Below are 27077 nucleotides of genomic sequence, written 5' to 3' on the forward strand. Positions count from 1 at the left end.
AACAGCCACATAAAACCTTTTTGCAAGAAAAAATATAGACTCAATCACAAAAAGAAATATATTTATCAATGTCTGTTCAAGCTTCTTTGATAGTATTTGGCTGGTGGACTCTAGTCAGCTTGGGCTTTTAGATGCTTCTGCCGGCCCTGGGTTCTGAAGGCTTAACACGATTAAATATTTTTGGGCATCACACAGACTTCAATGACCCTAAAAGCAGTAATAAATTAAAATGTATTCCAAATAGGGAGCCCCAAATATGTGTTGCCCGGGCCCCACAAATCATTAGTATATCAATGAACTCGAAGTCGGCTTCATATGCTAGTTATGAATAAAAAAACACCTTACTTTATGGAACAAAGTCCGGATAACAAAGGGTTCAATGTACAGAACTGTGGACAAAGGTGCTTAATAAAGACATGTATTCTGAGAGAAGAAACTAATATTGTTCTGTAAAAATATGCTTTTGTTTCCTCCTAGCATACCTCTCAATCATTGCAGAGACAACCTCCCACTGAATACAAACATCAAAGAACAAGGTCTGAGCAGGTATTGGTGAAAATGAGTAACAACTCCAAACGGACCCATTCTGGACAAATGTCTGACGTTACAACGCATACATTTACAACGCATGCACTTACAATGCAGTTTTTAGATCGCAACATCCACTACAACGCATTTGATTATATCGCATGACACTACATCGCATTTTAAAAACTACCTTTACATCGCATTCCATTACATCGCATACTACCTTTACAACGCATACCATTACAACGCATACCATTACATTGCAGTTAAGGTACGTATTGGATAGTATGGGGATACAAGTTACTATTCTAACTCCTGGGGGTGCAACAGTAGGGTAAGTGTTGGATAGTGTAGGGGTAAAAATTACTATTCTAACTCCAATGGTATGCGTTGTAATGGTATGCGTTGTAATGCCTGCGTAGTAGTGAATTGCAATGTAGTATCACGCGTTGTAATGCCTGCATTGTAGTGTCATGCCTTGTAAAGGATGTTGCGATGTAATGCCTACGTTGTAAGTGTAGTGCAACGTAATGGTTGCGTTGTAAAGGTTGTTTCCCATTTTCCAGATATAAAGGAGTTAAGACTACACACTAAGGCCACACTAAATCTTTGATGTATTATAACAAGGTCACAAAGTGACCCCCTTGCACAGTACACCTCAAGTCCTGAATTTCACCAAGGATACATAGAATTCTGGCACATGTAGCTTGGATCTAAACACTGTTAATATGGGTGTTTAAATTTCATAATGCAACGTTCTTTAAAGAGCCATGACTAAATGAAAGGATTCATATATAACAGTGGGCCAGGTAGTCTCACAATTATTAAACATTACACATACACCTGCAGGCTGCATCCCCTGATGATAGTGTGAGACCTGTAGGCAACGGTGGTCAGGAGAGCACAATCCTACAATGTAAATATATATTGGACTAATACAGTGTAGAGTCCAGACAACAACAAATCCAAATGATGTCAGTAATTCCAAATAGGATGCAGGACAAATAGTTAAGTAGAGTTCATATTTTGTTTCATCTTTTCCTTTATTAATTTCTTAAAAGTGATTATCCAATTGATAAAACGACAGCCGACACGTGTTTCGTCCGTACTCTGAATTAGTACAAGGACTTTTTCAAGGCTAATGGGGTAAGGTATTACGTCATGTGCATTGTCAAATCACGTGGAAAATATAGTCAACTCGATGCTCCTGAATGCATGAGTAATCACAGTCCGAGTGGCCCGATTAGATAGGTTGAAAAGTATGCTGCTGGATGAATATCAAAATGGGGATTCTTAAACATCAGTTCAGTAGTTAGCTAAGTTTAGTCCACAGTCGGGCAAGAGGATTGAGTGGATAAAAAGTAGACTGCCGCACACGTCCTGGTCAAAGCATTCCAAGTAGCGGCGGTAACACCAATATTAGGTTACAATGTAGTTAAACGGTGTAATATAACACCAACGTGCTACAAAACACCTCGAAGTTGCATGAGGCGTAATGTGTACTCCGGCACCACTTGGTAATGGCACTCCGTTTACATTTACATTTACATTTACATTTACATTTACATCCGTAGTGTGAGACCTGCAGGCTGCATCCCCTGATGATGGTGTGAGGTCAGTACACCTGCAGGCTGCATCCCCTGATGATGGTGTGAGGTCAGTACACCTGCAGGCTGCATCCCCTGATGATGGTGTGAAGTCAGTACACCTGCCCCTGCACCCCCTGATGATGGTGTGAGGTAAGTACACCAGCAGGCTGCATCCCCTGATGATGGTGTGATGTCAGTACACCTGCCCCCTGCATCCCCTGATGATGGTTTGAGGTCAGTGCACCTCAGGCTGCACCCCCTGATGATAGTGTGAGGCTAGTACACCTGCCCCCTGCACACCTTGATGATGGTGTGAGGTCAGTACACCTGCCCCCTCTTCCCTGATGGTGTGAGGTCATTACACCTACCCCCTGCACCCCCTGATGATGGTGTGAGGCCAGTACACCTGCCCCCTGCACCCCCTGATGACGGTGTGAGTACACCTGCCCCCTGCACCCCCTGATGATGGTGTGAGGTCAGTACACCTGCCCTTCAAATGATTGTGTGAGGTCAGTACACCTGCCCTTGCACCCCCTGGTGATGGTGTGAGTCCAGTACGCCTGCCCCCTGCATCCCCTGATGATGATGTGAGGTCAGAACACCTGCAGGCTGCATCCCCTGATGATGGCTTTGCAATCTCCTGAGGCACAGCCGGGAGCAGCAGTAAGATCGAGCATTTTTCATTGTTTAAAACTTCTGATAATACTCCCTCTGAGGCGGAAAGCCGGAGGTTAGCATGCTGCATCAAAAAAATTGTATTTTAACTCTGTCACCACTATTTTTCACTTACTGTTGTTTTTAATTTCGGTAACTGACCACGAAGCTCCCCTGAGCAGAAGCGCTGCAGTCAAGCGCTCAGCCTGCCCTCCTAGACCCTCCAAAACACAGCGAGCCCACGCTGCCTGAGAGGAAAACGCCCACACCGCCAGCGCGGTCGAAGGCGAAGCCACGCCCACTGCGAGGCCACGCCCACCGGACTACTTAAACGCTCCCGAGAGCGCAACACCCACTTCTGATTATACTCCCTCTGAGGCGGAAAGCCGGAGGTTAGCACGCTGCATCAAAAAATTGTATTTTAACTCTGTCACCACTATTTTTCACTTACTGTTGTTTTTAATTTCGGTAACTGACCACGAAGCTCCCCTGAGCAGAAGCGCTGCAGTCAAGCGCTCACCCTGCCCTCCTAGACCCTCCAAAACACAGCGAGCCCACGCTGCCTGAGAGGAAAACGCCCACACCGCCAGCGCGGTCGAAGGCGTAGCCACGCCCACTGCGAGGCCACGCCCACCGGACTACTTAAACGCTCCCGAGAGCGCAACACCCACTTCTGATTATACTCCCTCTGAGGCGGAAAGCCGGAGGTTAGCACGCTGCATCAAAAAATTGTATTTTAACTCTGTCACCACTATTTTTCACTTACTGTTGTTTTTAATTTCGGTAACTGACCACGAAGCTCCCCTGAGCAGAAGCGCTGCAGTCAAGCGCTCAGCCTGCCCTCCTAGACCCTCCAAAACACAGCGAGCCCACGCTGCCTGAGAGGAAAACGCCCACACCGCCAGCGCGGTCGAAGGCGAAGCCACGCCCACTGCGAGGCCACGCCCACCGGACTACTTAAACGCTCCCGAGAGCGCAACACCCACTTCTGATTATACTCCCTCTGAGGCGGAAAGCCGGAGGTTAGCACGCTGCATCAAAAAATTGTATTTTAACTCTGTCACCACTATTTTTCACTTACTGTTGTTTTTAATTTCGGTAACTGACCACGAAGCTCCCCTGAGCAGAAGCGCTGCAGTCAAGCGCTCACCCTGCCCTCCTAGACCCTCCAAAACACAGCGAGCCCACGCTGCCTGAGAGGAAAACGCCCACACCGCCAGCGCGGTCGAAGGCGTAGCCACGCCCACTGCGAGGCCACGCCCACCGGACTACTTAAACGCTCCCGAGAGCGCAACACCCACTTCTGATTATACTCCCTCTGAGGCGGAAAGCCGGAGGTTAGCACGCTGCATCAAAAAATTGTATTTTAACTCTGTCACCACTATTTTTCACTTACTGTTGTTTTTAATTTCGGTAACTGACCACGAAGCTCCCCTGAGCAGAAGCGCTGCAGTCAAGCGCTCAGCCTGCCCTCCTAGACCCTCCAAAACACAGCGAGCCCACGCTGCCTGAGAGGAAAACGCCCACACCGCCAGCGCGGTCGAAGGCGAAGCCACGCCCACTGCGAGGCCACGCCCTTAACATCTACTACAAATGTGTCGGCCATTCCAGCGCAGCGGACGAGCGCAGCGGGAGCGCCGTTTGCGCGCCGAAGGCGCGCCTAAGGCAAGCCCGTCTGCGCCCGTCCGCGCACGACCGGGCCTAGGGCCAGACTATATGCCTGTCCCAGCCGCCTCTAAGGTAAGCTATTCCCGCAGAGAGCTCCTCAGCCTTAGACCCACTAAAAACAGCTCATGCCTGGCACTACACGACCCCACTGTCCCTTTTCGCCGCTGTGACAAATGCAAACCAGGCAATCTCTCCCTTCCAAAACCCCCCGTCCCTCCCCCTGTCCTTAAAATCTCGACCCTTAACTGCAGATCACTTCCCAAACATGCCCTGCTTATCAACCATCTTATTGTCGACCTTAAACTGGACATACTTTTCCTCACAGAAACCTGGATTACGGAGCATTCCAACGCTGACGTCATCCTAGCTCTCCCCCCGGGCTTCCTCATCATGTCTCAACCCCGTCCCCTAGGTAGAGGAGGTGGATTAGCCATTATCCACAGGGACCACTTTATCTGTCGATCCAAAGACTGCGCGATCCAAGACTCAGAGAGCTGCCTCTTCACGATTCAGCTGTCTTCGACGAACTCCCTGTCAGGCCTTCTGGTGTATCGGCCGCCCGGCCACTCTGGCCCCTTCACAGCCGCCCTCCTGGAAACCGTTTCCTCCGCGGCACACCTGACACCTAACTTCCTTATAACAGGCGACCTAAACATCCATCTCGAGGATCCCCTTGACACTGGGGCAACCGACTTTATTGACGACCTAGCGGCCTTGGGTCTGCTTCTCGCCAACTCTGAACCAACTCACACGAAAGGGCACCTTCTCGACCCGGTGTTTTCCAACATCCCTTCCCTCCTTTTCATTAACTCTCAACCCCTCCCGTGGACGGACCACTTTCTAGTCACGACCCATCTCCCTGGAGCTTTCAAAAAGCCTCAAAAACCCCCCACCTTCACCAGAGACAGAGCGTGGGCCAGACTCTCGGTGGAGGATTGGTCCACAGCCCTGGACGCTTCGACCCCCAGTCTTTCTGAGGACCCCTCCACCGCCGACTCCCAAGTCAGAGACTGGATATCCTCCACTCTCGATAATCTTATCCCCATAAAAAATCGGGAGATCAAAAACAGGATAAAAGGCCAGGCCCCCTGGTATACTCCTGACCTCAGGGATCTACGCAAAGAGTGCAAAAAGGCCGAGAGGCAGTGGAGAAAGGACTGGCTCCACAGTAACAAAGACCTCTACAATAGTGCAGTTAGACGCTACAAATCAGCTCTCAAACTTGCTAAGGCAGGATTCTATGACAACAGAATACAAAACGCCACCAATTCCACAAAAGAAGCGTACCTGATTGTCAAAGAACTCCTCAACATTCCATCAGCACCCACCGTTTCCCATGCCCCCCCAGACAGAAGTAATGACTTTGCCTCCTTCTTCGACTCTAAAATCTCGCGAATATTGGACTCTCTCCCCAGCATCACCCCCCACATCTCCACTGATACTGAGGTCTGTATCAACAGCCCACGGCTGTCCTCCTTTAGAGCAACCTCCCTCATTGAGGTCTCCGCCACGTTAGCCAAAATGAAAAGCGGCTCTCCTCTTGACCCAGCCCCGGCCAGACTATTAAAAGCTGCCGCCCCCAGCATAGCCTCCACCATCAGGGATCTCATTAACATCTCCTTGCGCCAAGGCACAGTGCCGCCCAACTTGAAAAATGCGGTTGTCAAAGCCCTGCTAAAGAAACCCCATCTGAATCCTGACAATATGTCTAACTATAGACCCATATCACTCCTTCCCTGCATCAGCAAGATGGCGGAGAAACTAGTTAATTCCCAACTCTCCCAATTCCTTGAGACCAACAAAATCCTGCGCCCATCTCAAACTGGCTTTAGGCCCGGCCAGGGCACGGACACAGCCCTCCTCTCCGTCATTGAGGAATCAAGGCGCATTCTGGATTCAGGAGGATCAGTGGCAGTGATCCTCCTGGACCTCAGTGCCGCCTTTGACACGGTGGATCACCGTGTCCTTCTACATCGCCTGGCCAGGGCAGGAATTGTGGGCTCAGCACACGCCTGGATTAACTCCTTCCTATCAGGCCGTTCATTTCAGGTGTGGGACGGCAACTCTCGCTCAGACCCTTTTCCACTCACATGTGGAGTCCCGCAGGGGTCCTCGCTTAGTCCCACCCTGTTTAATGTTTACATGGCCCCCCTGGAAGACGTTGTGACCCCCTATGGGATCAAAATTGTCAACTACGCTGACGACACCCAACTTGTCGTCTCCCTCTCCCAGCTGGACAAACACCCAGACAGCCTGCGGAACTGCCTCCAAGACATCTACTCCTGGATGTGCGAATCTTCCCTAAAATTGAACGGTTCTAAAACCGAAATTATGCTCCTGGGCAACAAATGGTCATCAATCCCCGCTTCGGTGTGGCCGGACACCTTTGGTGAGATACCCACTCCAAAGTCAGAAGTCAAAACGCTAGGCGTTTGGCTGGAACCAAGCCTCACCATGAAGACCCAGGCAACCAAGACCGCTGGATCATGCTTTGGCCTCCTGCGGTCAACCCGAAAAATTCTCCCTCTCCTTCCTCCAATATCCAGGAAACTGCTGGTTCAAGGGCTCATCCTAGCCAGACTCGACTATAGCAACGCCGTCTACCTCGGTGCACCGGAGTTTACCTTAGCCAAACTCCAACGGGCACAAAACGCCGCGGCAAGGATTATAATGGACCTCCCCCCCAGAGCCTCTGCCAAATCAGCCCTCAAGGCCCTGCACTGGCTCCCTGTCCGCCAACGAGTTGAGTTTAAGGCAATGTGCACCAGTCACAAACTCATTAATGGTGCCGGCCCTGCCGCCCTGAAAGACCTTGTCGCCCCCTACAAAGCCCCTAGGGCACTGCGCTCGGACGACGAGCATTTGGCCATCGTCCCTAAATTTAAGAAGGCTCGGACCGGTGGCCGTCGCTTTTCGGTCAAAGCCTCCTCAGGCTGGAACGCACTGCCTCGCCACTTGCGTCTGGAACCCTGCCACGCCCTCTTCCGGAAAAAACTAAAAACTTTCTTATTCCCCAAATAATCCTCCGGTCCCCCCTCCTCTTGGGATATCACAGCTCTATAGCGCGGGGATGCCTCCGGGTCACCAGGCGCTTTATAAATTTATAAATAAATAAATAAATAAATAAATGGTGTGAGGTCAGTACACCCGCAGGCTGCATCCCCTGATGATGGTGTGAGGCCAGTACACCTGCAGGCTGCCTCCCCTGATGATGGTGTGAGGTCAGAACACCTGCCCCCTGCACCCCCTGATGATGGTGTGAGGTCAGTACACCTGCCCCCTGCACCCCCTGATGATGATGGTGTGAGGCCAGTACACCTGCCCTCCCCGATGATGGTGTGAGGTCAGTACACCTGCAGGCTGTATTCACACCTCTTAGGTTGCACGATGGTTGTGAGAGGCCTAACTTACCCCTGATGTGTCTACGATTGAAACTGAAGGTAACAGCAGCCTCCTCCTTCCACTGGACAGACAGTCAGACCGATCCTCAGAGCTCCTCCTTCCCCTGGACAGACAGACCCTCAGGGCTCCTCCTTCCACTGGACAGACAGACCCTCAGGGCTCCTCCTTCCACTGGACAGACCCTCAGGGCTCCTCCTTCCACTGGACAGACCCTCAGGGCTCCTCCTTCCACTGGACAGACAGGTCCTCAGGGCTCCTCCCCCTGGACAGACAGACAGACAGATCCTCAGGGCTCCTCCTTCCACTGGACAGACAGACAAACAGACCCTCAGGGCTCCTCCTTCCTCTGGACAGACAGACAGACAGACCCTCAGGGGCTCCTCTCCTCTGCAGGAGGCCGGGGCTCGCTGCTGGTGCTGACTCTGCCCCCCGTGACCCAGACACTATCACACTCACAAGCCTGAGGAGAGCTCGGCAACATCTGGTACTGACGCTGACTCTGCCGACCCGGAAGCAGACTTTACTGAAAGGGCGGGGGGCGGGGCTTATGCTATCCTGAAAGGAGGCTTCATGCTGCCCCCGGTGACCCAAACACTACACTGTTCGCCTCTCAGGCCCGAGGAGAGCTCCATCGGCTTCGCTGCTTCTGCCCCGGGTGACCCGGAAGTGAAACTGTTCACAACATTGAAAGAGAAGAGACCCTGAGAGAGGAGAGAGGGTGAGAGAGAGGGGGGACACAGAGGAGGGAAGGGGAGGGGGGGAGGGGAGACACAGAGGAGGGAGGGGGAGGGGGACACAGAGGAGAGGGGACAGAGGAGGGAGGGGGAGGAGGAGGGGCAAAGGGTGAGACTGAGGAGGGAGAGAGGAGGGGGGAGCGAGGGGGAGAGGAGGGTGGGAGAGGAGGGTGGAAGGGAGGGGGAGGGAGGATAGAAGGGGGAGGGGGAGAGGAGGGATTGTAGTGGTTGCATGTTTCTTTAATGAGCAATGGAATTATACTATGTAATAGAACTTTATTGAAGGGTGTTCTGGGATTGTAGAATGTCATGATTCAATTTACTGTTACCTGTATGATCTGCTGCATGCACTTTTATCTCCTGAACTACGAGTCAAATAAATACGTTGTACCAATTCCTGGATGTCATATTATTGATGAAGAGGTCACTACAGATTGGCAACGAGATGGGCACAACTTGTAATCAACCTCCACTACGATTTCTTCTATTTTGAAAATTCACCGTTTCATCTACGTGTTCACTCTCAACTCTAATCGTGAGTAATTCAAAGAATTGTGAATTTTGAAGCACCCTTGACCCTTGAGACTTTATTTTCCTAATTCGTTGGTGGATAATTACAATGTTGTAGCTCCAACGTTATCGTTTTGATCTTCTGAACTCAATTTGAAGCCCTCGCGTGTATTTCTACAATTAACTGTTTTGAAAGAGGAGAGGTGGAAGAACTACAGCATACTTTGATGAAAGCCTCATCATTTTGGGGAAATATTTCCTGGCTTTACTTTCCAGCGTGCGATTCGGCTTATTAGCGTTGTGCGTTTTTTAAAAAAAAAAAAGCATTTAACGCTTACCGAGTGCCGCGTTCTCACCCTCGCTCTTCACAGCTTCATGCGCGCAGCAACGTCATTTTGGACAATTGAATCCTACTCGCGCATCCATCCATCGCATCAAAGCGCGCCTACGTGTGTTTCTTCAACGTCGCAAACGTCATCACGCTCTTCACCGCCATCTTGTGGTTACTAGGACAACAAAACCACGGAAACGAAGAGCGCTTTCTCCAGTCTTCAAGTGGGTATTCATGACTATCTTTTATTCAATTTTCAAGCGCTTTCCACAGCAATCAAATTGGATAGCACATTTTTCATGAAGCATATCATTAAGTTTAAAAAGTGCATGCAGCGTGAAATTTATTCTTGAAGTCCATTCTTTTCGTTCGCTTTTTAGATTAAAAGAGAACAATTATATTTCCAGTACTTCCACAAATACTCCATTCTTTTATTTTATTTTTGCATTCTTGAGGACAATTGTGTGTATTTTCAGCTTGTCAGCAAATATTTCTCGACATACTTTTTACGCTTTCAGTAACATTAATCTTGACAATCTTCAAGTTACTGAACTTACAGTTTAATGAACTCGACGCTGACAACTATTTACAAGAATATTCATACAATTTCTTGGAGTAATATTGTGCACGCTGATGCACACAGCTTTTACTTCTTAATCTGGCAATTCTCATAATTACACCAGTGAACTACTTGTTTCGACTTCAAGTTTGGAATTACAACACGTCAGCTAGCCGGTCAACATCATCTCACATCTCGCTTTCCAACGCGATAGCATCATCACGATTAAATCTACAGTTGTTGACTATCTTAAAAAAAAAAAAAAAGAATAAATTCTGCAGGTCTTTGAAGGGTTATATGTTCCACTACTCACGTTGTGGAAATATCAAGAAAGGCAGAAGCACTGATGGAAACAAGTCATTTTTACGTGTAACAGAAATTTCGTGAAGCATCAGTTTAATATTGGACCACCGTGTATGTATGTATTACTAACCCAATTTGTTTTGCAGGTTGTACTTAAAAGAGTTATATGTTCCACTACTTGCGTTGTGGAAATTTCAGGAAAGGCAGAAGCACTGACGGGAACAAGTCATTTTTACTTGTAACAGTAATTTCTTGAAGCATCAGTCTGATATTAGGCCACTTTGTAACTCGTGTTTGAAAGAAGTTTTTTTTTTTATGAAGATATAATTAGTATCCCTTTTACATGAAGACATTTTTCAGTTAGTGGTTGCTTTCATTTTTCAACGAATACAAGAATTGTTTGGTATCTGCGGTTTCCCTTTATATGAAAATATTATTCACGAAGTGGTTTGTTCGAATTTAATTGGAACCATTATTCACGTAGTGATTTATTCAAATTTATTTGACAATATTATTCACGAAGTGGTTTATTCAAATTTATATGAACACATTATTAACTAAGTGTTTTTTTTTTTCGAATTTCAATTGTTGTTTCACGAAGATATCACGCATGAAGTGGTATTTCAAATAATTGTCTAGATATTGTGTTAGACATCAGTTGCGGAAAAGTCATTTCTAATAACTAACCACTTTTCTTTCAGGTTTTCGTTTTCTGTAAAACGATCAATAATGTCTCTGACAGCAAATGGATCAAAAACGGTTACCACCAGGAACAAAAATTCAGAATTAGACAGGGTTCCATGGAAAGGTTATAATGCAGCTGGTGTGTTTGATAGTGTTCCTGGCCTTTCTGAACAAGTGTGGCTGAAGGAATACCAGGATGACACAATTTTGCATGCAGTCAAGGACAAAATCGTTAATGGTTGGTCAACCAAAGCTAAGGGTGATCCAAAATTGAGGCCATTTTGGAAAGTGCGAGATGAACTGAGTATGAAAATGGAATTTGTTTGCAGGGGAAGAAGGATTGTGCCTCATTCAGGTATTAGAGACAGGATTATGGATATAGGCCATGCAGAGCTCCCAGAAATCTCTCGCACCAAGAGAAACATAAAGGTCTTGTATTGGAGGCCTAAGATTGAGGTTGATATAGAGAGAAAAGTTCGTGAATGTTTCAATTGTGATAGTGCAAACAAAACCCAGAAGACTTTAGATCCTCCTTTGGCGTTAGTGAAGGATTGTGAATTTGCTCTATGTTACAAGGAATTAACTTCTGACCGGGTTGTTGGGCATACCAGGAACAGGTCTTTACAGGACAAGTTAGGGGTTAACTGTCTTACAGATACTATTGCCTTTGTTGGAAAGGCAGGATTGGCTAATCCTCGTTCTAAAGCGATGTTATCGCAAGGTAACAAGACGTCAGTAGAAACGGCAGGAGAAGTGGTAGAAGAGGGAACAAGGTATAAGAATCTTGAAACCGATATGTTTGAGGAAGGGAAAACAGGTTTCCATGTTAGAAGAAGATTTAGAAGTAATGAGATAGAGAAGTGTACCAACGTAAATTGTGTTGGAGGTGGAGGTTATTCACATGTGGCTCACGTTGAAAAATTTCCTGTTAGTTCTACCTTGTGCTGGGAGTGTGCAATGAGTGGACATTTTTCGCGAAGATGTAACAGAAAGAACAAAAAAGAGGTGCGTGTTCGACATAAGAGTAATTGTTCTGCATCAAGGTGGAACAAAGTGGATTCAGGAGCCTCTAATGTCTCATCATTTAATCCTTTTTGCGATATTTCTGTGAGTGGAATTATATTACGATTGGTGGTAGATTCGAGTTCACCGTTCACTGTGGTGCCGCAAGAGATGTGGAAAAGTCACTTTGTGGATAAAATAGGAGGGTGGTTAGAAACTGATGATGTTATTGCCGAAAGTTTTACAGGAGGAAGAGTTGATATTCTAGGGTTTAGGACCCTTATGTTTCGTTTTAAGGGAAGGCATGCTATGGGAAAACTGTATGTTACAAGAAATGATCCACCGGTATTAGGGTGGAGGGACTTAAAGTTATTGAACATCAGCCCCTGAAAGTTCTCAGAGATTAGGGTCAAACATTTGTGGCCACTTTTCTCCTTTTCTTCAAATATCCTGGGTATGGGTATTCTGGTTATGAGTATGGATACATTCAGCATTATATCCCTTTGCGGGAAGTTTCGTCCTTTTCTCGTTGTTTTGGTTGCTGGAAGTAGCTCACCTAATTATAATACTAAATAGGGGAAGTTTTATCTTGATCTTCAGCTAGAATAAATAAGATGTCTACAAGTCTACAAGTTTTCGTTCATAATATACAGTGTGTTCCTTGCTTAACAGTAGGCATTCTATGCTGCTTTAGGGATTTACCCAGGACCCAAACTTATGTAGTGTATTGATTCGGTATTTTAAGATATTATGCCTGTTTAATTTTTTTTTTTGCAAATATTATATGTTGTGTACTGTTTCTAGCAAATTTCCTGGGGTGGTATTAAAAGAAGATGACATAGAGATTATCTTCTGGGGTTAAAATGTTGAACTAAGTTCCAAAAGTAAAATGTTCCAGAAATCTTTTGGACCGATAGAAGTATTAAAACATATTGATATGAGCATAGTTTGACAAGTAAGTATGTTAAAAAAAAAAAATGGAATCCACTGTTACTTTCGTATTAGGCTGCCTTAACAGTGGTGTTCCATTTTGAAGCAGATGTGTTGTAGAATTTTGCAACTAGTTCAGGTAGAATTCATTGCTTTACACCACCCCTGGAAGAAGTATAAAAAAAAAAAAAAAAAATGTATATATTCATAGCAGTACTAAAGCTTAGGCATCGCAAAAGTTATAGTGAACACTTTTCTTAGCTTAGTTGTATAACCAGAGGCTAATTTTGATTCAGAAGACGTGGTAGATAGTGGTAGAGAGTATAATATTTAATTGTTTTTTTTTGTTTGCAAATCTTAAGGAAGGGGATGTGCAGGGTGTAGCAATTAGTCTTGCCTATCGCTTCTTTTACTTCCACGCATGTTTTAGATATCCTCGCAGATCAAATTATCCAGGTTCCTTCTGCAGATGAGATACGCTATTCTGGAGTGACAAACTCAGGCAGTTCAGCGTTTGTGAATATTTATTTATTTGTTTATGTTTAGTTTTATAAAGAAGGGGGATGTGTAGTGGTTGCATGTTTCTTTAATGAGCAATGGAATTATACTATGTAATAGAACTTTATTGAAGGGTGTTCTGGGATTGTAGAATGTCATGATTCAATTTACTGTTACCTGTATGATCTGCTGCATGCACTTTTATCTCCTGAACTACGAGTCAAATAAATACGTTGTACCAATTCCTGGATGTCATATTATTGATGAAGAGGTCACTACAGGGATGGAGGAGCAGAGGGGGGAGGAGCAGAGGAGGGGGCGGAGGAGGTGAGTCCAGGGGTGTAGAGAGGAGGTGAGTCCAGTTGTGTAGAGAGGAGGTGAGTCCAGGGGAGGGGCGAGGTGAGTCCAGGGGGTGTAGAGAGGAGGTGAGTCCAGGGGTGTAGAGAGGAGGTGAGTCAAGGGGTGTAGAGGGGGGAGGCGAGTCCAGGGGTGTAGAGGGGGGAGGCGAGTCCAGGGGTGCAGAGAGGAGGTGAGTCAAGGGGTGTAGAGAGGAGGTGAGTCCAGGGGTGTAGAAGGGTGGTGAGCCCAGGGGTGTAGAGGGGAGGTGAGTCTAGGGGTGTAGAGGGGAGGTGAGTCCAGAGGGTGTAGAAGGGAGGTGAGTCCAGGGGGGAGAGGGGAGGTCAGTCCAGAGGGTGGAGAGGGGAAGTGAGTCCAGGGGGAGGAGAGGGGAGTTGAGGCTAGAGGGGAGCTCTATTGACTTAATTAACTAAAAGGCAGAGGGGCTGAGAGCAGCCACGTCTCCTGACTGTTGTCCAGACTGACGATGCTTTTATGCCGGATGTCCTGTAGCAGATCTTTGGTTATAAGAGCTTTAGATCTAAGAGGTATCTTCGCCTGAAGGGATGTCTTTCCACATTTCCGGACAGAATATCACCTCTTCTAACTGATTCATATTTAGGTTTTCCTAATGAGGATACATTTTGTGTTGTACAATGTTTGAAAGCGTTTGAGCTTTGCTCTGTGGGATTCAAGCAAGATGCCGAAGGCCATTTGTTGATTGCCAAAAGCCATTTGGTCCTGTCAGATCAGCTGATCTGGTCTGATGTGTTGGGCATTTTATGGCAGAAGACGGGGTTGACAAGAGTAAATGTAGGCACACTCAATCAGGGGCTCAATGGCACAGAATTTTTTTTATTATGCGCCAGGTTAGATAATCTAATGATTGTATAGATTGGTCATCTGATTTTACTTTCAAGACATTTTATTATAAACCAATATCCAATGTGCCATCTGTGCTCGTTGACCAGCTTTAAACAAGCATAATCCCAGCCTCGGGTCCTGACATAGAATAAAGAATTATCTAGCTCCTGCATCAAGAATTATTTTCAATTCTATTAAGGGCACAGGGTGAGGATTATCCCAATGTTAGTCAACATGTGCATTAGATGTGAATTAGGTCCTGAATATTATGTTGGTGTTGGGTATACTCCATCTCAACAGTGACAGAATATACATACCGCCAACATGAGGGTCCATCTGCTTGATTTAAATGCAGGTGGGCCTTCAGTGTGTCCATAATGAGACTACTTTGTCTCCACGTGGCATAACTTCTCCAACAGCCCTCAGGAGTAAGGGCCATTGCAGAAATGGCTACATGCCCGTCCAGTTTAGATCCTAGACATGTAGTAATTTTATGCTGTTTCTTAACGCCAGAAGGAACAATAAAAGCATTATAATGCTCCACTCACCATGGGAGAAGACTCTCATGGCGAAAGGAGCATTATATTTTTTGTTTACAAAAAGAAAATCTAGTTTCAGGAATTTTTATTTGTGCAAACGAAAACAATTACTCCATGTTACAGGACTGCGTCCTGCTGGCACTGCCCCGTAGAAGAGAGTAATACACATTGCCAGGAACCGCCGTCATTTTTTGATAAATGACTGCCTGCTTGGCGGTCATTTATAAATTAGGTGGACGGCTCTCCACCATGGGTATGAAGTAATATATTCCGTTCCCTTAGCAAAACTGCAGGCCATCCACCAAGTAATAAACCAAGCCCATAATATTATATTCAATAATTGTGTCTGGTTTGAATATGTTCATTTGAAGTCCCTCTCTGTTATTTGAATGTTCTGTTTTGGGTTGGACGTTACCTTGTTTGATGTACTGAGCAGAAGTGCAGGAAAGGCCTCTTTAGGAAGTGGCCAGGTCTTATGGGCATTGCGCCATTAACAGGTTGGATCTGTGATTCATCTGGAGTTTCTGTCTTTAGTGACAAAAGTTTCACTTCCATGACCTCCTGGAGGGTTCTACTCTTTAGTGGAATTCCGGATCGTTACAATTCCGTTTGATCACAGTGACTTTTCGTTCTTCTGGAAGTGAAGTTCCAAGTTGTTGATCTTTTGGTCGATTGAGCAAAGAGAGAAGAGTAGTTTTGGTGCCTCTGATTGATGAAGGGACATGTATGCGCTGATTAGTCACTGAGTTGATGGTAAATGTAGTTTTTGTGTTTGACTGTTTTAATGGCCGCTGCAAATATTGCAGCAAAGATTGAGGAGCATAATCCTCACCTTCGTATAGTTAGTAGAATTGATAGTTCTTGGCACAAAACTTGCTAAACCTTTTATCCATCTAAATCTTCTGTTACGTTGTACACTCCATTGCACATGAAAAGGATCCAGCTCTAGAAAGCCCTTTAAATGTTCAATGATGGCATACACTCCAGTGTGCGTGAAAAGCTTCCTGTTTAAGATGCATGTATGATACCCCTCCAACCCTAGGACTCTCTGAGGCCACATATCATGTGTCGCTATGTACTGCAGGAGAGGGATTAGTTTATAACATTCTTCAGCCAGACAACCGTCCTCGCAAATGTACTATCAAAAGTTCCCATGCTTCTCTGTTTTAAAAAAACATATTTTATAGATTTTTATGCTTAACAATCCAGCGAGACAGCGAATCATATGTAACAAAATGCATATCACAGTTTCCTACTGTAATCAGAGGGCGATCATTACAACTTACTTATATCCTGTAAAGAGGTGTTACCACCATAGACGATGCAGTGACAGTGTTTTAACTCGTAGTAGCAGTGCTGGTGTCACTGGTATATTCATTCGTTCTACATCAACTTAACATACCCCCGCCTTCCTATAACTTACAACATAAACCTTACCACACCCTCCTGTCCTCCCATGAGCCAATAAATAATTGGTTTGGTCCCTGTTCGTATGTATATTTCAAATTAATTGGTTTACAGCTGTGCGTGTATCTGGTTTGTTAATGTCTGGGGGGGTCTGCTTTTGGTTTTCTAGGTTTTGTATTGGTGAGTGAGTATCTAAACTACAGCGTCTGAATGTAATAAAGCTTCAGAGGATATAAAGAGTTCACGCACTGCGGCCCATTCTAGTGAAATAGGGGTCTTTTTAATCCCCAGGTTTCCTCCCTCCTTATAGCCATGCTCTCGGCCCTTCCCCATCTGACTCCTTCTCCATGCCAGGTGAGCACTGCAGGGGGCAATGCGGATTTCCACCTCATAGTAATTGAGGGTTTTTCCAATATTAGGGCTAAGTTCGCAAATCGGGTTGCACTGTTGTTTTCTTGCGTTTACGGCGCAGTCCTTGTATACAGTATTCTGCGGTGTGTACCCCTATTATGTTCATAACAGTTCCTTAGACCTTCATCACATTTGCCCAGAAGGGAACCGATCGAGGACAAGCCCATAACCTATGTAGCAGATCAGCAGTCTGTGCAAAGCATTGGGGACAGCGATCTCCCACCTCCGGTTACATCTTTTTTTAATCGGAGTGGTGTAAGGTAGGCCCTATGTAACACCAAGTGTTGAATAAGTTTTAATTTGGCATTGCAGGATACCTCTTTGGAGTATTCTAATGTGATGCCCCATTCTTTGTCAATTGTTTCTTTACCTATATCAGTGCTCCACTTTTCTCTAAGTGCCTCCAGTGAAACTGCGTGTGGGAGTGAATTCCCTTGTACAGCCATGGGGTTAAATGCCTTCCATTGCCCATAAGGCGTAATGTATGTACTAAATTGTGTGTGGGGGGCTCCCTGCTATCTGATGTCCAGTTCCGTCTAATGTACCTTCTGATGCCGCATGTAGAATGTAAAGGGAATTTGGTACCCCTTGCTTTCTAACAAAGTTCTCATGGTCTAAAAAAACACTGTCAGTGGAACAGCATCCCAACAGTGTTTACACCTTCTCCTGTCCATCTGGAGATGCTTCTAGTTGTTATTACTCTTATTTGTGTGGGGATCCCTAACCATGGAACATTAGGGGCGTAGGGGAGTAACCTCTTAGTGTATTGGATTGTCTTTTTTTCAATACCTGAAGGCTGTTTTCAGCAAAGGAGGAGCCGCTATTGGGGTCCTTCCTCCAGGCAATAACAGGGTATGGAGGGTACTCTGCTCTGGTGTCTGTTGCGTCATCCCTGTCTCATGGAGGGTCCTCTGCTCTGGTGTCTGTTGCGTCATCCCTGTCTCATGGAGGGTCATCCCCGTCTCATGGAGGGTCCTCTGCTCTGGTGTCTGTTGCGTCATCCCTGCCTCATGGAGGGTCCTCTGCTCTGGTGTCTGTTGCGTCGTCCCTGTCTCATGGAGGGTCCTCTGCTCTGGTGTCTGTTGCGTCATCCCTGTCTCATGGAGGGCCCTCTGGTCTGGTGTCTGTTGCGTCATCCCTGTCTCATGGAGGGTCCTCTGCTCTGGTGTCTGTTGCGTCATCCCTGTCTCATGGAGGGTCCTCTGGTCTGGTGTCTGTTGCATCATCCCTGTCTCATGGAGGGTCCTCTGCTCTGGTGTCTGTTGCGTCATCCCTGTCTCATGGAGGGCCCTCTGATCTGGTGTCTGTTGCGTGGTCCCTGTCTCATGGAGGGTCCCCTGCTCTGGTGTCTGTTGCGTCGTCCCTGTCTCATGGAGGGTCCTCTGCTCTGGTGTCTGTTGCGTCATCCCTGTCTCATGGAGGGTCCTCTGCTCTGGTGTCTGTTGCGTCATCCCTGTCTCATGGAGGGTCCTCTGCTCTGGTGTCTGTTGCGTCATCCCTGTCTCATGAAGGGTCCTCTGCTCTGGTGTCTGTTGCGTCGTCCCTGTCTCATGGAGGGTCCTCTGCTCTGGTGTCTGTTGCGTCATCCCTGTCTCATGGAGGGTCCTCTGCTCTGGTGTCTGTTGCGTCGTCCCTGTCTCATGGAGGGTCCTCTGGTGTCTGTTGCGTCATCCCTGTCTCATGGCGGGTTCTCTGGTCTGGTGTCTGGTGCGTCATACCTGTCTCATGGAGGTTATGACCTGCAGTCCAGTGTGATAGCCATTGAAGTTGACTCGCAAAGCAGTGTGCCTTAAAGTCCGGGACCCCCAAGCCTCCCTGGTCAGTACTCAGCTGAATTTTCAAGAGCCCCACTCTCCTGCGGCTCCACCCCATTTTAATTCTGAAAGCAGCATGTTCAAGGTCTTGAAGATGGTTTTTGGTACTACTACTATGGCAGATTTGTGAAATAATATAGCAGTCTTGGGAGCATAACCGTTTTTGAAATGGCAACTCTCCCCGCCACCGAAAGTGGTAATGAGGTCCAGAATGCGATCTGATTTTAAGTGCCTTGGTTGCATGTAATAGGTTACCGTCCAGTAGTTCCTGCGTTCCACTATATATTTGTATGCCGAGGTATTTGAAAGTAGTAGGCTCAACTGGGAATGCCCAGGGGCCAAAGCGGGTCGGCTCTACCCTTGCTGTGTTATTGAAATAGTAGGCATACGATTTGGACTCATTCATGGAAAGGCCTGAAAGACTTTGGAATGGAACAAATATACTTGGGATGAGCTTGAGATCACCCTGTAGGTTGTTTAAATAAAGAATAATGTCATCTGCATATCATGAGAGAATATGGGTGGTGTTTCCGATCTTAATACCCTTTTCTGTTGCAACGGAATGTAGTTTGATGGTTAATTGTTCGAGTGCTAATATGAATAAAAGCAGAGACAGCGGGCATCCCTGACACGTGCCACAGGCTACCGCATAGGGCTGTGAAATGTTGGCACCCGTGCGGGCCCGTGCAGTAGGTGCGTCTATAATAAGTTAACCCATCTCACAAACTCCCGCTGGATAACAAATTTTGAAAGGGCAATTAGCATGTATTTCCAGCTTTGTGTGTCAAAAGCTTGCCTCAGTTATGGGGAGATGCAAACAACTCCAGCGTTATCTGTAGTTGTAGAAGTCCCAACTCGGTATAGTCGCCTAGTACTGAGGGAGGTGTTATGGGCAGGCATGAAACAGCATTGATCTATGTTTATTAGTTTTGGCAAATATTGAAGTAGTCTACGGGATGATATTTTGCTTAATATTTTATATTCAGTGTTTAATAAAGAGAGAGGTCGGTATCCGGACATGTCCCTGGGGTTCCTGCCTGGTTTTGGGAGGGAAGTGACCAGTGCCTGCCGTGTAGTTGGAGGGAGGGACCCTGTGTCTAGTGATTCCTGGTACAGGCGCCCTAATTGGGGCACCAATGCCACTGAGAAGATCTCATAAAGCTCCACCGGGAGGCCGCCCAGGCCCAGGGCTTTGTTTCTTGAGATGTTCTTTCATCGCTACTGTCATTGAAATTTTTGAAATGGGTTCTGCTAACTCTTTTTGGTGCGCTTCTAGTAATTGGGGTAATACGAGACCTTCTAGGAACACCTTCAAAGCATCTTCCTCTGGATCGCTAGGTGATGCATATAATTTCATGGTTTCACAATACTTCATAAATGCTGTGTTTGTGTCCGATTGCGTGTTTACTGTGATTCCCTCAATCATATTGCTCTCTTGTACGGGGGTGAAGGTTGGAGTATCTTTCAAAGTCCTGGCCAGGAGAGAGCCATCCTTATTAGCCTCATGTTGTTTTTGTGTATATGTTCGATTAATCTATGACTCTTGGTCACTTTAGGAGTTCTAATGAATGTGTTCTGAGCACACCTATTCTTCTCTAGGTTTTTAGAAACGTATTTTGTAAGATTTTTTGATCTGCGTGCTACAATTAATAGAGTATACCCAATACTCTGAATTACAATGAAACAAGTGGCTGGTCAACTAACGTTGACACAGACTTAATTGTGCACAGCCTAATTAAATTTGTTGATCTGACAATTTTTTCACACCATCAACTTATTTTATTTATATTCCTTTAACAGTTGTAGTCAACGTCATTACTGTTACATTGTTTAACATTCGACATTATTCATGTTTGAAGTACATCAAAACAATACAGAGTTCAAAATTTCACCAAAAACAAAACAATCTATATAATGTTGGTTAGATTGGCATTCGCCCAATGCATTTCGGGACGTTAGAAGAGTCCCTTCGTCAGGGGCACCACTGTAAAAAAAACATAATATACGGGCACATCAGTTTTACGTTAAACATTTCGAATGTACAAGAAAAAGGTTATCTTATTACGAACAAAAAAGTACCTTCACCATTATCACCCATGTGAAGTTTGTGTTAAGAAAAAGACTTTTTAACTCACATCAAGGACCCTCACTTCCACACAATAGCCGGGTGGCTGGAGTCAAATAACTAAACAACTTATATCTGTGAACAAAATTCAAACCAGAAGTAAGAAACACTGTGTTATCCTCATATTCATCTAGCATGTATCTCCGGTATCAAACCACCAATCTGCATACCTAACGACTTGGTTCCACGAGTAGATATAAGTTTCACCAAATGAACTCAATTCACCATTCGGATTTTACTCGGACCAATATCGACCTGTAGCGAGTTGTCAAAAAAAGCCATTACCTCCTTGTAATCTAATTCTACCCTTCAAGTAGACACAACGTTGTTATATACGTACCTCGTTAAGCTTCAAAAAGGCTCTAGTTCTAATAATCAAGCTACATCCACTCGACACCACAAATGGTCGACAAACCTGTAAAATAATTACAAAAAAGCCATCACTCTACTATCACAGATAGTTTCTGAAAAGGTGAGAATTTGGAGTATTCTCTGACAGTTTGGCAAGGTTCATTCGTGACCAGTAGAGAGATGGCCTTTTTGTCATTATTTTACAGGTTTGTCGACCATTTGTGGTGTCGAGTGGATGTAGCTTGATTATTAGAACTAGAGCCTTTTTGAAGCTTAACGAGGTACGTATATAACAACGTTGTGTCTACTTGAAGGGTAGAATTAGATTACAAGGAGGTAATGGCTTTTTTTGTCAACTCGCTACAGGTCGACATTGGTCCGAGTAAAATCCGAATGGTGAATTGAGTTCATTTGGTGAAACTTATATCTACTCGTGGAACCAAGTCGTTAGGTATGCACATTGGTGGTTTGATACCGGAGATACATGCTAGATGAATATGAGGATAACACAGTGTTTCTTACTTCTGGTTTGAATTTTGTTCACAGATATAAGTTGTTTAGTTATTTGACTCCAGCCACCCGGCTATTGTGTGGAAGTGAGGGTCCTTGATGTGAGTTAAAAAGTCTTTTTTTTAACACAAACTTCACATGGGTGATAATGGTGAAGGTACTTTTTTGTTCGTAATAAGATAACCTTTTTCTTGTGCATTCGAAATGTTTAACGTAAAACTGATGTGCCTGTATATTATGTTTTTTTTACAGTGGTGCTCCTGACGAAGGGACTCTTCTAACGTCCCGAAATGCATTGGGCGAATGCCAATCTAACCAACATTATATTGATTGTTTTGTTTTTGGTGAAATTTTGAACTCTGTATTGTTTTGATGTACTTCAAACATGAATAATGTCGAATGGTAAACAATGTAACAGTAATGACGTTGACTACAACTGTTAAAGGAATATAAATAAAATAAGTTGATGATGTGAAAAAATTGTCAGATCAACAAATTTAATTAGGCTGTGCACAATTAAGTCTGTGTCAACGTTAGTTGACCAGCCACTTGTTTCACTTTAGGAGTTCGGCATGTGTGATGCGAGACTCTTGTGGGGCCGGTTCCTTTGAGGTCTCAGTGATTGTTGTCTGCTCCAGTCTACTTTCTATTTCTTTCAGCTCTCTATTAATCGTTTTTCGGGCTCCCACTATTGTGCTGATAGCTACCCCTCTAATAACTGTCTCAAATGCCTTCCCATTCTACTTGTCGTGATTCTGTAGTATCTGTATTTTCAGAGAAATAATTTGAAATAGCTGTGGCTAGGGTGTTGCGAAATACAGAGTCTTCTAGTGTTTGGGGCTGCAGTCTCCATGTTGGGATTGGAGTTGGAATCTTCCTCCAGGAAAATGTTACCTCTAGGGGGTTGTGGTCCGACAGCATTTTCCTGAGGTATTTGGTTTGGGAAATTTGTGCAACCAGGGGCTAAGAGCAAAACACCCTATCTATTCGTGTATGTAACAAATGTTGGGAAGAGTAAAATGAACACTCCCAGCCGCTCTGATTTTTAGTGCGCCAAGCATCAGTTAGTGCCCAACCCTTTGCCCTTCTATGCAGAGAGGCTGCTTGTTTCTTGGCACCTGTTCCCTGCAATGGAGGGTGAGAGCGATCGAAGTCTATATCAAGGACTGCATTGTAATCCCCTCCCAGAAGCCAGGGGGATTCTACCCTATCAGCTAGGATATTGTTACGGGTACCTAAGAATGTATCCTGCTCTGCATTTGGGGCGCATATGCTGCCAATCACTATATGCATATCATCTAGTGTACCGTGGATCAATATATAAATACCGGTCACATCCACTCTTTGGTCTAATGCAACAAAGGGAGTGCCGTTTCTGATTCATACAGCAGCTCCCCTTGTAAAGGCAGAGTCTGTTGTATGGTATATTTGAAGGGAGTGCCGTTTCTGATCCCTATAGCAGCTCCCCTTGCAAAGGCAGAGTCTGTTGTATGGTATATTTGAAGGGAGTGCTGTTTCTGATCCATATTGCAGTTCCCCTTGCAAAGGCAGAGTATGTTGTATGGTATATTTCACCCCTCCATTTTCTATGTAGCTTGGTGGCCTCTGAGTTAGTGAGTTGTGTCTCCTGCATTAAAACAATATGTGACTTCCACCTATTCAATGGGGCATATATTCTGTGACGCTTTTGCACAGATCCCATTCAGCTAACATTTCAGGTTGTTATTGTGTACTTTCCTACCGTAGCCATAAGTTTGTGTATGTTTTCTCTTACGACTTGTCATTCCTTGACCGCTTGTATACATGGTGGACTTACCTAGGAGTGAGCTAACTGTTTAAGTACCCTTAACATTACCCCATACAAGCTCTGTCCGAAGAACTATGGTGGACCAAACTACAAAACAAGGTTGATTATAATACAACTTGAACTTTGGTGCAGTCACAGTGGGGGAGATGGGTACCAAAGTCTGCTGTGTTTCTATGGGCGGAGTACTCTCAGCTGCCATACAGCTGGCCGGACGCAGGCCTTTTGTAATGTTGTGAATGTATTGCAAGGCCAAGAGGGCATATAGCTCAATGTCTCGTCTACCTTAGGGTATTTTTCTAAGGCCTGATTTGACCTCGAGTCAAGGTATTCATCCAAGGTAATCGTTTACTAATTGTGGGGTGATGGACGGGAAAAGAGCCATACTGTTCTCAGAGTCTGAATGCAGGTTAGTATCTACGGATGATTCGATTGACACAGCCAGGGAGAGAGTATCTTGGTCGTCAAGTTAGTTAGTGCTGATTTTTGGCTTTTTGTTACTTGTTCTGGAGTTAGGCTTGTCTTTTGTCTGTACGGAATGGTTTTCTGCGGCCTGATCTTTCTTAACGTGATTTATGCGACTTTTGTGATTTCTGGTTGGGGGACTGTGCCGACCCCTGCAATGTGTCGGGAGCCTGTGTGACCTACGTCCATTCCAAATCCTCCTCTGGGTTTTCAAAGAAATAAGAATTCTGTTTGTATATATCACTTTTAGTCGGGCCAGGAATAGGAGGGCATTTTTGAGATTGTGAGCTCTGAGCGTCATTTAGACCTCCTGGAAGGAGGCTCTTTGGTGCTGAACTGCCAACGTAAAGTCCAGGTATAGCGAGATTTGGCAGAACTCTAATGCTACTACGTGGAGAGGGCGCTAGAGAGCTGAGCTGAGCAGCCGTTCCCGTTCCTGTTCCTGAGAGGTGCTGCCGGGCGAGGTGCGGCTTTTGCTGTTTGCGGGCTGTCGTTCCGGAGTCTTTCCGAAAGCCGTTCAGTGAGCCCGAGCCCGAAAACCATGTTGGTAAGGAGTCGCTGGGCGAGAAGGCGAGAAGGGCGAGCGGGCGGGTGGTGTGAGCGCTGTGACAGCCGCGCTGCAAAAACAACACCGCTGCCTCCGCTGCCTCCTTCACCGGCTTTAGAAGGAGAAGGAGAAGCAACTTTGTGGAGGAGCAGAGGAGCATGTGCGTGAGCGGGCAAGCGATCAAGTGAGGGGGCGGAGGGGCGGCGTGAGCGCTGTGCGAGCGCTGCAATAACATCACCGCTCCCACCATCACTACAACCACCGTCAAGGAGGGGGGAGAGCCCTCCAAGTACCGGGACCGGGGCCGGGTAGGGCCAAGACAACGTCAACGTCAGGACAGCGTTGGACATATTTGTCCCCTTTACAGCTCAGACGCAGCATCTAAGAGCTCACCTAAGAGCTCACTAGCAGACACCGCCAATACCAACAAGGAGGAGGAGAAGAGCCCCTCTAAGCACCAGAGCCTGTGCTGGGAATACGCTGCGGGACGCACGCGAGGATTTGAGTGCAGGTACTAGCCTGTGAGGAGCCGCGAACGGACGGGCGGGCAGGTGTGAGCACTGTGAGAGCGCTGTGACAACAACACCGCTGCCGCATTCGCCATCACTGCCATCACCGCTGACAAGGAGGGGGAGGGCCCCCAGGCACCAAGCACCAAGCCCTGCAAACAGTTGGTCAGGTCAGGACTGCAACGGCCACACTCAACACTCAACACCCGCAGACGTCGTCAGAAGCCAGCGGGCAGTTCCCCTAAGCCGACGAGCTGTGAGTACCAATCTTACCCACATGATTCTCTTCTGCGGGCACAACCAAACGCTTCTTATATAGCACCTAAAGTCAATAAGCCCTGTCTCTAAGGCGACCGGAGGTACATACAAATCCAGATTTTCCAAACAACTAGACAAATAGACATAAAAAATAAACAAAACCCAGAATGAGATCCGGCACAAAAAGGCAAACCACTCTCAGCAAAAAGCAAAAAAAACCCAACCTAAAATCAATCCCTAAAGAGCCCTCAACTTCGCAATCAGATGGAGAGTCCGAGGGATCAAGGGAGAGGCAAGATACGGGAAAGTTGGTGGCAATACCGGAGAATCCCGGTTCAGCGACACGTAACCACGGGCAACAAAAACATGGGCAACAAAAAATTAACACATTTTTTTTTCTGAAAGATCCGGTTTCAGCGATTTTTGCCGTAACAACAGAGTCACAAAACCTCCCGAGCCCAATACTCCCAGATATATCCAAATCGTTACCTGCATCAAGGGTTCCAAACAAGGAAATAAAGCAAAATAACCAATGTACAGGAAACTTACAAAGCAATTTTGCTCATACAGTGAAAACCAACACTACGAAAAAACAGATAGAAACAGTCCAGGCCCAAGTGCACAATACATTTAGTCCCTCTGAGAAAATTGACTTCAATCAAGAAGTGGACAGTAAACCCGCAACTCACTCATGTACTCAAGAAATAAAGGACACAAATAACCCAAAAACGTATCTGTCATCAACACAAGGCCCGCTAGACTCGCTTGAAAATCTCTTCGCTAAATCAAGTTTACAAAACACAAGTTATAAAGAGAATACTAATAGCAAGAAACCAGCAGACGAGGTGGACTTGGGAGGTTCATTAAGCCAGAAACTCGATGGGGAGACAGAGACAGAAAAGCCCGCCTCAATCACAAACACCCCAATGCAGATTATAACAACTAAGAAAAAAACAAAAAGAGCATTAGACTTTGAGCAATCCACAACTAAATCCCCCTCCACAAAGGGGTGTACCCACGAGCAGAACGCCTCAACACCGCGAAACTCAAAGGATCACAACAGTAGCCAAAGAATTCTGATTGATGACACCAGTGGTGTCAGCAACGAGGCAATAAAGCAAGCCCAGTCGGACCCCATTCTAATTTCATCGACAAGCAGGATTGAACAGTCCAGCGCAATCTCAGGAAATGGAGTCGGTCCTCAACACAACCCAAATTGGGGGAAATCCCTAATTAGTACATTGGATCAAGCAATAAAAGCATTAAACTTCCAATCGGACAAAACGGAAGTACAAATAGACCTAATAAACATCATCGCTGAGCACATTTCCAACTTAAGCTCTAAAGTCGACACAATATTAACCTTATTACCCAAGAAGGAAAACGAGGTTAAAAACACAAATAAAAGTAGAGACCGCACAAATTCAGGAAACAGATCCCAACCCAAAAATTATGCAAAATTTAGCCGCTGCAACTGCGGCAGTATAATTGAAAAACTGGCCACCCTTCCAGAGATTCTAACTGACATCCTGGGAGTAGTCAAATCAACCGGTGAACAAAATAGAAATCGGGAACACACGGAAGCCATCCAAAAGGAAGGAATCCCAAATGGTCAATCCGGAAGCCAACTCCAGGACCGACCCCCTAGAGGGGCCGAGAAGAAAACAACTAAAGGTCAAGACGCAAGGGTGCTGGAAAGCCAAGAAGAGCAAATCTACTATGGTTCGCCTACCGTTCCGACTGAG

General features: G+C 45.8%; 1 protein-coding gene across 1 annotated transcript in view; it reads left to right on the plus strand.

The window, feature by feature from the left end:
* Positions 1 to 8530: 8530 nt before the first annotated feature.
* Positions 8531 to 27077, plus strand: part of LOC144758026 (uncharacterized) — a 65491-nt gene continuing 46944 nt past the window's right edge. The window contains exon 1 of the mRNA XM_078646407.1: positions 8531 to 8559. The gene's annotated coding sequence lies outside the window, so the exon portion shown is untranslated. The remainder of the gene's footprint in view (positions 8560 to 27077) is intronic.

This window comes from Lissotriton helveticus, chromosome 1_1, assembly GCF_964261635.1.
Source record: "Lissotriton helveticus chromosome 1_1, aLisHel1.1, whole genome shotgun sequence".
Lineage (NCBI taxonomy): Eukaryota > Metazoa > Chordata > Amphibia > Caudata > Salamandridae > Lissotriton > Lissotriton helveticus.